We start from the raw sequence: 12202 nt of genomic DNA on the forward strand, positions 1-12202 counted from the left end.
AAAGAACATCCAGTTATGGGTTGTAAGATTTGTATGCAGGAGCTGTACATGAGTTAGCACATGTGTGTGTGCGTTGATGACTGATACATACTAAGGTCTACAAAATTCTGGCTTCTGAGAGACAGAAAAGACAATGAATAATTAATTGGTTCTTCCTTCAGTGAAGCAGCAGAGTGAGCTCAGTTATTTGGTAGTCTCTTGTTACTGTTGTTCTACAATAGGATTTTCGTTTTAATGTTTCATACTTGTTTTCCTATTTATGCTGGTGACTAGCAGTCAGTACCCTCACCTGGCTAGTTCTGTTGGTTGCTGTATGGAATACTTAATCTTATATTTCCACTCATACTTTTTATTTAATTTCATTACCTTTTTTTTCCTCAACCGAGCTGGAGATGTTTACCAGTAACTCTAATTTCTTTATTAAAATATCATTGCTTCTTCAGTAGTTTGAAAATTTTAGCTAATATATGAGCTTGAGAAAAGAATCCTTCCTCCCACTTTGTTCTGAGCAATTCTTGGTACTATGTTTTTGCTCATGGACTATAAGCATCATTTTTGGTATTCTGACTTTCAATAAGAAGAGTAAAAACTCTGGAGCAATCATTATGAAGACAGGACATTTCAGTGATAAATAACTGAGTTGCTGGAATGGTGAAATCTTAGCCACACTGAAGAAATCCTCTAGATGTAGAAGTCCCCTCATATATAGGCCTCATTCCAATTTGTAGTATATACCAATAACTAACCATGATAAAAAATTTCGCTTTGTCTTGAACATCTAAGGGCTTGAGAGCTCTTTTTTAAATAGATGCTGTGAAGTGTATACATAATGATAACCCAAAGTTTTAATTAAAAAAAAAAAAAAATCCTAAATAGAATCCAGGACAATATGTCTTCCTACAAAGTCAGAAATATTACACTCCACAAAATGAATACATATTTATGTCAGACATTGAAGGAGAGTAATGTTTTACTAATTTGCCTGAATCTGCCCATTTTCCAGTTTTTCCACTTTCTTTCAACCAAATAATTTATTTCAAATTTCACAGCTTTCTATATTATGATCTTGGACACCCTCCAAAAATTTGTTGGCAGAGAATGAATTTTAAGACAAGTCTGACTTAAAAGGTTTTTTTTTCTGTGGTAAATGTTTATATCTCTGTGTAGGGAAAGTGCTGAAGGTATGACATTTGTGAAGAAAAGCTAGGGAATATAGCTATTAAAAATAATTCTTCATGGCTATTTGCAGTAGCTCTATGTTAAAAATATCTGCTGCTTCAGCTACCATATGTATAGCCTTAATTTTCAGAAGAGGTATCTTGAAGTTTCAGAAACAGAGAAGAAAAGGTATCACAAAACCTTTTAGTAATATTGCTTTTGTTTTCTGTCAGATGACTGACTCTAAATGGATGATACTATTATAGAAACATCCTCCTGTAGATCTAAAATGTAGAAATACGGGGTGGGAATAGGAGCTGATTTTCATTTTTAAAGGAAAAAATGTTTTTTTCATGTAATTCAAATGAGAAAGTATTAAAATATATTCTAGCTGATGGGAGTTTGGGATGTGTGTGTGCATGTGCATGCGTGTATGTTTTATGAAGCTATAAAATAGCCTGTGCTTTTCCTCTGAGTATTATGGTCTGTGTTTATGATTACTGAGCTTATTTACTTTCTAATCAATGTGCTAATCACTTCCAAGGTGTGGGCTATTAGCAAGTCATTATGAGCTAGCAGCAAGTAAATTAAATAGATGTAAAGAGCCACATGGTTCCTCATTTGCTTAGAACAGTAGCTCTGCAGGGGAAAGGTGCAAGGCTTGAAGCCCTAACAAGAAGTAATTTTGTGTAATGCTGGAAGTACTGAGCTTGCTAAATTGTCAAACTTACGTTTGTCTTCCTCAACGTCTCTGAATAGCGATGTATCATAGGTAGCTGCGTCGTGGTTATCTGGTGACTGTGCTACGATTGCATTTCTTTTGCAACAGGGATATGTGCAAAGTAACTAGTCCCCAGATAATTTTCTAGTGTCTAGAACGGATACAGCTGGTTGTAGGTGGGGGTTTTCAGGGTTAAGGGGACAGCGATACATAGCATGTGGGGGGGGGGTGGGGTGGTGTTGCCCTCCTCTTTCCCGCCCCCCGCTTTTTTTTTGAGTACTGCTTCTCTTTGTACTATCAGAAAACAGTATAAGACAAGTGAGAAATTATGAAATTGCAATTTATGAATTTATAAGTTGCAGTTTATGAAATTATAAAAGGGCAATTATGAGAATGCCAAATTTCATAACTTGCAGTCTGGACTAGATTTAGCTGAATACTAGCAGTTGTCAGTTTTGGCTCTTGAGTCCACTGTAAACAAAAATCATACAAAATCTGGACCCACATTTTTAATGCTCACAAAGTATAGTTGTAGCCTGAACTGAGGGGTTGATGTATGGCTTCATAACCTGATTAATGTCTACAGTATGTCCAAGTAGTGTGTTGGTGGAATATTATTGGTAGTATCTGGTATGTGTTCTATGGATGCAGTAAGCTCAGGCACATAATGTTCAAATCAGTTGTTTAGGACCGTTTAAAATGTCATAGGGAAAAACAGAATCATGTCCAGAAATACTAAGTCCCATCTTTTATCAAAGAAACTGTATTGTCTGTGATTAGGGAAGAAAGATGACCTTCAGAACAGACATGCTTTTTTTTCTGGATTTCTTGAACATCATGTGTGCTGTCTTTAATTAAACTCAAAGATGTTTATTGTGTGTGCCTTCGTATCTTAAAGATTTCAGTAAAAGCAGTAAAGGTGAATATTGAATATAGGATGAGCAGTTCAACTGAAAATTTGCTAATGAGGGTTAAGTCAGGGTATTCTGTTACCTGGCTTTTCCCAAAGTCTTTCTCTGTTCTTTTTACCACTTAACTGAGAATCTTCCTTTAATATCCTCGACTAAATATTAATAAAGAATGAAATGTGGCTTAGAAATACATCCCATGACATTTCAAGCACACAGAGGCATGCCTGTGGTCAGACATACCTTCAGCAAGCAAGGAGTTACCCTTGAAGACATCTTTTTTGTGCTGATCAACAATAGCTGTGACTCCACTGTGGTTTGGGGCCCAATTAGGTGATTGTTAGTTGCTTTAATGTGTTAAGGAAAAGTTAGTGATACATGAGAAGTTTCTGTTGCTGATCTCAAAAATCATGAGTAATCCTCAGGATCAGCAGTGGGATCATGGCTGACTCAGCTCTATGTAATATCTATGAACCCATTAACGAAGCAAGGAGCTGATGAGTTACTCTGAAGAAAACTCAAAGAGAAAGTGATTTCCTCTGCGTTAGTCAAGACAGAGCAATAAATGTCGTCTTACTTTGATTTGTTGTCCCTGGTACACTGGAGGTTTTTCACTGACCTCTATCATCTCCTCCTTCAACACCGGCTTTGTGCTTACCCCACCAGCCAGCCATGAGTTAGAAAATCCATAGGCTCTGTCTCTTGTTACAGCAGAGAGCAATTATCATGTCTTGGATAATTTGGCAAGGCAGAGGAACCAAATCAAAGGTAACTCTTAAGGCTAGGGGAAGTCTAGCAGGTGTGGTAGAATCATATTTGACTGAGAGCCTGGATGGAGGAAGGGATGGGTTAGGGGAGCAGAACCACCACTCTGGGCAGAAAATGGTTCTTAAACTGTCCTTGAATACAGACTAATGTAGGGTAAGCATTCCCACAGTGACATTTAAGGAAGTAAACAGAGTTCATCATCTAGAGGCATATTTTTTATACCTTTTCTCATTTTGGGGGTAAAGATGTGCAAGGCTTTCTAGAACTGAGAGGAAGGGAAAAAGATGAGTTGGGAATCAAATACTTTCTGCGAAGTGCATTAGCTTTAATGAATACCTTTTCCACTATAAAAATACTGAAAATTAGAAATAGAGGGGATTGTTTAAAAGATCTCTAAGTATGTCAGAGCATGTTTCACGTGTGAAGGACTATGTGTCAGTTTTTGCTATAGAGATAATAACAAAACACAGATACGTCACTTTTAAATCAAGAGGAGGTATACAGATGCTAGTGTTCAAATCACACTACTTGAGATCAGCGTGCGCTTAGATCAGTTGACTTATGTACTCTGCTGAAAATTAACAGTGTTTTAGCACCCTCACTATAACTTCTTTGTAGATACAAAGCTGTTTTTTCTACCAGTGTTGAACAGTATGGCCTGTTGGTGGTCTCGCAGAGGTAGTTACTGGAATTTGACTGAAGAATGGTATGTACTAGGCTACTGTTCTTATATAAAGGAAGTAATTTTCTGCGTCTTCATAGTTAATCTTTACTAGTAGTTATCTCAATTGTAAATGAAAAAGATTTTGCTGCTTCTTCTCTTATAATTTCTTCTCAGCAAGCATCAACTGAAAATTATAATTTAAGACTTCCTATTGCAAAAGGTATTCATTTTCATAGTATTTGGTGGTCTGTCAAAAATGTCAAAAGTCTCACCATGAAGACTTTTAAAATTAGACAGTTTTATCTGCAATTTACAATTTAGTTCAGCCAGATAAATATCAGAAATAATAACATATTTAGATATCAGTTTCAGTGCTGTATTAATGCAGATACAAACTTCTCAGTGTAAAGAAATGTTTTCTTTGCACTAGAATCAAAGTGAAGAATAGTATTTTTATTTTCAAGGGTAAGAAGGCTTCTTTGCTGCGAAGCTCTGTAAGGTACATGCAACTGTGTAGTCATGGCCCTTTCAGGGTGAGCTCTAATGTCTCTTCACAAGCAAAGCTCTAACTTAGCCACCCTGACAGGGACTGGTTTGGTGACCTGGGCTGGTGTAGTTTGTGGAACATGCTTCAGGAATATATATGTCAAGTCTGTGACTTTTTTTTTTTTTTTTTTTTTTTTTTTAACTAGAGCCTGTCTTCTAGAAAGTGAACCCATTTGTATTTAATGTCTGTAAGTAAGGAAGAATCCTCATGTCTGTAATACATTTCTGTGTTTTTTTGGCACTGGTAGTCATGCATTATTTCCATTCTAATCTTGTTTGGATTTGGTGTACAGTCTATAGAGCCCATCTGTGTCTCTTAAAGATCCATCTACTTTTCTACATTTTCCAGGTTACCTTTACTTAAATGAAATTAGCTTCACAGGATAGCTTCATGACAGTTAAGCCATCATTACTGTTTCCCCTTCCCCACTGTTTCAAAGTAGTCATGCTGGGTCTGTGCAATGAACCTGGCAAGCAAATGGATGTAAGTTAAAACCACCTTCCTTTTGATTTGAGCTATTGTCTTTTAACCAGCTTGCTTAAAAGTGCCTCACACTTGCGCTGGCCCAGAAATGTTTGCTCAGCAACAGGCAGGAGGGCTTCTATCAGATGCAGTACCAGCTCAAAACAATGGGGAAGAGCACTAGTTTGCTGCTAGAAAGCATGCTTTTCAGGAAGGAAGATAGTGTTTTTTTCCGCTATCTTCTGCAAGTTGGGCAGATCAAAAAACAACTACAATTCCGAATTCAAGACTTCCTACAGGCTTATGTGAGAGCAGAGCTTGATCTGTTTGTACTTATCTACTCTTCATTACTACTAGTAGAGATAACCCTCTACTTGAGGGCAAATAACTCCTTGCTTGGTTATCAGCACGGGTTGTGATGTAATCTGCTTTTTCCTACCCTTCCCCCTTCTATTCTGAAGCATGGATTGCTATAAATCATCATCTGGGTTTTCTACCTTTCTAAAGGTGCCTTGCTTGAAACCTATGTGAAGGAAAGATTTTTTTCATTGTGCTTACTATTTCATAATATTATACCCGTAATCCTCGACCAGAAGCATTGGAATGATTGTGCTCTCAGCAGCTGTTTGATCTGAACTGCACTTTCCCAGGGATCACTCCCAGGTTGAGTCTAGCAGCTGTGAGATAAAGAAGAGAGAAGTTCAAGCAATGAAGTAGTTCAAATGTCAAAACAGACTTTTGAAAGGCAATTAGAACTGATTATTTGCAGTCTTCATGATCAGACTGTGGCCAGCAGTGTAAAAAAGCTACTGAGGTTGTTTCCTCCATACTGTACCAGATAAGCAATTTGAGTATCTCTGGGAAACAGTCCTTTGTGGCTGTCTGTTTTAATGAGCTTTGAAAACAATTGCCCAAGTCTCTGTTTCAGATGCCAGGCAACTTTACTTCCAATCGAGGAAAATCCAATAACATCAGGTTAAATCACCCCTGAGATTCTTTGCTGGCTGACAAAGCTGTTAGTGTCTATTTAGAGTACAAACTCTTCTTTTTTTTTTTTTTTTTAAATGCAAAGCACCAAAAGCGTAACTAAAAGACCTGGATGGTCAGCATCTCGGCAAGCCAGGCCCATTGAAAGTGTACAGAATCTTCAATGTCATATTTTGAGTCACCAAACAGCATTTTATAGGAAATTACTTTTTTCGGTAAACATTAACTAGATGTAAATGTGTTCCATTGTGGTTGCAAAGTATGGGACTTGAGGAAAAGGTCTTGGTAGTCACAAAACTTGTTTCTTCAAAAAAGTTTTAAAAAAATCCAAGTCTAGTCAATCAATCAAAAGATGAAAAGGGGATGGGCAACAGGGAAGATCAGTGCAGTCATGCAGCAAGAGAAATACCCCATAAAGAGGATTTATACTGCAGATCTCTGTGTACAAAAGCATTGCTCAGTTTCCTCATCAAATTCTTTAACTGTATGTGTTCACCACCCTCAAAAGTCATTACAGTATTTCTTTCTAATTCTACAATTGCTTGATATGGATGTTAGCAAGGTAAGAGAGGCTAGCAGAGGCCATTTAAAAAGCACAGTCTTTTTCTGTAGCTGCTATAGACATAAACCCATACCAATTCCCACAGTCATGTGACCAAGAGCAGCATGAGCTGTGGCCCTTACACAAATGCAGTGAGCGAGCGCTTTGTCCTCATCAGGAACCAGAAGGATATCCAGCGTCACTCCACCAGCGGCTAAAAACCACATCTAATTTCCTCCTTGCCTTACTGGTTCAAATCTTTCTTGAACTGGAACAGCTGCTTTCTTCCTAGCTGCACTGTGAAACAACAAGATGTGTGTGATGCCAACTTTAAAGATTAACTAAAGTAGGTTGTTTATACTGGAGAACTGTCATATTTGTAAACTCAACAGAACACATTAAATAGACAGCTGCAGTCCAAGATCCTGTATACTCCGTTTCAGTCACATCCTGGAGAAGTTGTTTCTTGACTGGTAAGTTAATCATAAAGTCTTGCCCATTCAGCTCTTCAGTTATGTGCTACAGGTGTCAGGATAGTGGATTTTTGTGATCTTGTTTGATGCTTTCTGACATATACCAGCTGAGGCTCCTTAGAAATTATAAGCCAAAAAAGAAAATTCAGTGTCTTAAGGGAAATCATCCATTCAAAAGAAAATTGGTATTTTAATCTTCCACTTCTTAAAAAAATAATGAATGCTTATTTAAGGATTCCTCACAGAAATTTGAGCAAATAGCTTAAATGATCCACAAATAACAGCAGAGATTACAGGATTTCAGTTGCATGTAAGCAAATTATTTCCATGCATGTAATGACTGACTAAACAAAGAGGCACTTGAGCATGCAAATGATAATTATATATGGTAATGTCTAATTCTTATCTACAAAATCATGTATCTTGCATGTGTAAGTGCTTTTTTGCATAGGAACATGTTTCAAATGAAGTCAAGTAACAGGCCTGCAAATACATAACAACACATACAGAGCAGAAGAAAAGTGAGGAGTATCTAGGTATGGTGGTGACTCTGCTGTTTAATAAGGGAACATCCAGTGAGGAGCAGCAGGTGCTAATTTCCACCCTTTTAAGCCTCGTCTTTCATAATGGGCCAAATCCATAACCTTCATTCAAAGAGCAGAATTGACTGAGTTCTTATGTAGTTGTACTGTAATGGATAATGGACTCTTCCATCCTTAGGGGAAAGTCTGCTTTAGTTTGAAAACTGCATCTCACCTTGAACTATTACAAATTAATGAGGGGTCTAACTTTAGACAGGTAAGTCCAGAGACTCTTCAGTAATCTATCTTGGTTTTTACCTGTAGAGAGCTATCTCTCTCTTGTCTTAGTGATATTAGCACATTTCTTGATGTGTTATTTTTGGAAGTCTTTGTTAAATCCTATGCTTGCAAACTTTCTAAGAAAGCTCTAAACCCAGTGTGCCCTCTGATCATAATTTGCTATGTTCTCACAACAATTCCCATGGTTCAGCATAACTGCTAGGAAGATAGCATTATAAAGCATCTATGCAAGATCTTTTGTTCAAAAGTTATAATGGAGTATTGATGTTTCCCCATCCATCTTGAGTTGCAATGTTTCTGTAGAAGTTGAACTGAAGGAAATGAGTCTGCATAAAAGGGGTTCTTCTGTCTTGCAGAGAAATCCTCTTTAATTTGAATGTTGGATGTGGCTTGGTGCCAGGGCATCAAGCTGTGTTGCAACGCAATGAAGTATGATATAGGACCTTAGTTGTATGAAATTGCTCTGGCCTCTTCCTCCCACTGCATAGTTCTAAGGAAACAATGTGGAGGGAAACTAATTAGTATGAAGCAATGTTGGAGGCTGGCTTCTCTGGTCTCTTAGAGCATTTTGAGATGTGCTTCTCCAAGCAGGGGACAACTGCTCCCACTGCAGGAACCTTCTTTACAGCAGATGTCTGCAGAGGAAGGTAACCAAGGCTCATGTACCTAGTTCTGTCGCGGTGTTTTATCTTCTCAGGTTCTTTATGGTACAGCCAGCAGAGTGAACAGCCTCAGAATAAAGAATACTTTACAATGTCTAAAATTTTAGCTATCCAGAGAAACCTCATGGTGGTATGCATGTTGTACATGTTTAACTGGAGCAGTTATATATTTATGCTCTCAGGAATATTTTTAGGAGTATTTATCTTAAAGAACTGCTACATTGAGTGATTAATTATGTAATGCCTAGAAATGTAATTGCCAGCTACATTTTAATTAGGCATCCCTTAATTTGAGGTTTCAAAAAGAGTGTAGTAATCATTAAATTACAGGTTTTTTTCCCCTTTATGTAAGATACTACCTAGCCTCTAACAGGCTTGATTGAAAAACTACTACCTGTAACAGCCAACGGCTTGGCATTCCTAGGCGTGTAGGAGAGCCGGGTTTAATTATGTATCTGAAGGGCTGTGGTGACTTGTATCGGTCCTAGGTAAGTGACCCAATTTCTGGGCTATTTAGGAGGTACATGGAAAGGTTGTTTTGGGGGCCTGAGGCTGAGGAATATTTGATGTCACTTTGCATGGGGGAGAGGAATAGCACTCTGAAAGGAGCTCCTGTTTGCTCCAAAGGAGAATAGCTTCCAGATACCTACCTGCCTTTCACAGGACAGATTCTTCTTTTGCCTAATTTGCCTAATGATTCTAAAACGCTGGGATTTCTGAAATGCAGTTTTTGTCCATTCACAATGATACAAAAACTACTGCTAGATCTTGGTAGAAGTTATTTACATAAAGACTAGGAGTAAGTGAAAATGTTCTTTGCCTTTGAGATACTATTTCTGACAGCTTACAGTAAATCTCAGAGAAATGAATGCTTATGTTCCTGCAGAGGTCTCATACTATTCATCTTAGGAAGCATGAGTTTGTCATTTTGAACTGTACAGTTTCTGATTTACCCAGCCAGATTCTGTGTAGCTCTAGGGAATACAAAAATGTTGGCCTTTCTACAATGCCAAGATATAAAAGTGACAAACTGGGAAGATGAAATAACATGGATTTAATGGAGAAAAATATCTGAGTTGAACTTGTCCATATTTTAGAAGCTGCATTTGATCTGTTACTGTGGCTTATTTTAAACATGTTTCCTAAGTGATGTTTGCATTTGCCAATGAAGTTTATTCAACCTCAATAAAAAATTTCTAAGGATCATTTTTAACCTTTATGTTAATGCTTCACTACTGCCAGATGAAAGCCACCATCCAGTGGAAAACATTTGCTTATAGCAATTCAAGATCAAATCCTAAATCATTACAGCAGGCCTAGAATCAGTGCACAGCTGGAATGTGAGCATCACTGCCATATGCTGAAACGTACGGAGGTGGAAAAGCAACCCAGGGGGCTGTTGCTGGCTTCTCAGCAGCCCACTTTGCTTCCAGTGCAATCAGGCCTACCAGAAACTTGGGGGCTGCTCTCTGAATTTTTTGCTTGCAAACGTATGAGCACTTGAGACAAAGTAATTAATGGGAGACTAGAATCCCTCTCTCTCTCAAGCACTTAGCTTTAATGCACCACATTAATACTACTTAAATACCGGAGACTGGCACTTCATTTTTTGCATCCTAGTGAAATTAATTGTTCCTGTGCTTGTTTTCATTTCCTTGACTCCTTATCTCCAGGAAGAGAAAAAATTGATAGTGCCTACCACATAGGGGAAAAAAGGGGGTTTATGTAGGCAGAGAAAGACTTTAAAAGAGTCACGGTCGCCACTGTTTTGACAGAAAACAAGAACAAATTTTGACATGTCACATCAGCACCTTTCAAAAAAATTCAGTTTGGTAGTTTAAGAAATATATACAAATACTGCATTAAAATAAGTTTGCTGTAACAATAGGAAAATATATCTTGAATATTAGACTCTTACTTAACTTCCCTGGGTGTTGAGTTGAACGATCCCAAACAAACCAGTAACACCTTCCCCACCCCAATATAACTTCCTTCTATTATACTTTGCTGCCTTCCTTGTTTCATTCATTAAAGCCAGAATTAGCTGGAGAATGGGAGGAGGGAGACTCAAATCTATCTTCTAATATTTTAGCCAGGGGTACATCTACTAATTTGAACACAGTTGAATTTAGGAATTTGTCGACACTGGGATTTAATTATTTGTTTTCTTTAGCATCGAAACTTGCACTATGTGATAAAACGTGCAGTAAACAACTGTGCTAGTTTTCTGATTTTTTAACAACTTCTTCCTCCAGTACTTAGTTTCATTTAAAGTAGGATTTATTTCACTGAAATAGGATTTGACTGCAAGCAAAGCCTCCCACTTAGGCCTTTGCAAAGGGTGACTAGTGACACCAGCTTTTATTAAAATTTTAACCGAGGAGAACAATCTTTTTCCTAGTGAAATCTGAAGGTAGCATCTGATTTTTCCTTGCTGTTAATAAGACCACAAACTGTGTTAATCTAGTCTTTATATAGTAAAGTTTTGACTTTTTCAGTAGCTTGCAGATGACGCTTTCATGTTCAAGTCATCTATTTAATCTCAGAGCTTTGTTAAACTAGGCAAATGACATTGCAAAAATCTTTCTGTAAAAAAACTTGGAATACTAGCTGCTCTGAGAGTAATCTATTATCTAGTTGTTATTAAATGCCAAATGCTGTGGTGACACCTTGTTAGATGTGATGCAATATTGTACACAGCAATTACGAGCTCTCCGCTTACTTTTTCACCAGCTGGGACCCAACTAGGAGTATAAGCCTTGCTATTGTTTTCCCAGCAAAAGAGTCACCATCTTGCCAGCAACCTGGCTTTCTCTGATCTCCTCTCAGGCACTTGAGTGTAGAAAGAGTCGCCTGCTATTGTCAGTCTGAGTGAGAGAAAGTCACTTCTTACTGTAAATGCTGACCCCGGAGACTATGAATCAAAATTAATAAATAGCTAGACCCAATTCTGTCAGCTTTGAATCTGGTCATGCAGCATCAATCAGCTTGTCCTTTACATAGCTTATAAATGCATGTTTTAAGAGTAGTTTCTGGGCTGTACTTGGGAAAACTCAGTGGTGAATTAAGCTCCTACCCCAGTCTATTCAGCTATACAAAGAGCAGGATGAAACCAGACCCCATCAGACAGGTCTCCCAGTGAGTTAACTATTCTCCTCACAAACACCACCACCCCTTCAACACTGAAACAAAACACATGTAAATCAGCTGCAAATTAAAGTTAAGGTCAATAACATGGACTAAGTTGGTTCAGTGCTCAGCTGATCAGCAGTATATGCCTGTTCCAGCTAAAAGTGTATAAAATGAGAATCTCACCAACAAAGCACCGGGGGTGGGGAAAAATCCCAGCTTTGTTATTCTCAAGGTTGTAGACTGAGATCCTATCAAGTCCAAAGAGGAGGTAGCCCATGCTAATACATGGTGCAAGGAAAAGATCACCCTGCTTGTTTTCTTCTTTCTCGTATTAGTGAAATGGCTATGTACACTTTCT

The sequence above is a fragment of the Athene noctua genome, chromosome 2, assembly GCF_965140245.1.
Source record: "Athene noctua chromosome 2, bAthNoc1.hap1.1, whole genome shotgun sequence".
Taxonomy (NCBI): domain Eukaryota; kingdom Metazoa; phylum Chordata; class Aves; order Strigiformes; family Strigidae; genus Athene; species Athene noctua.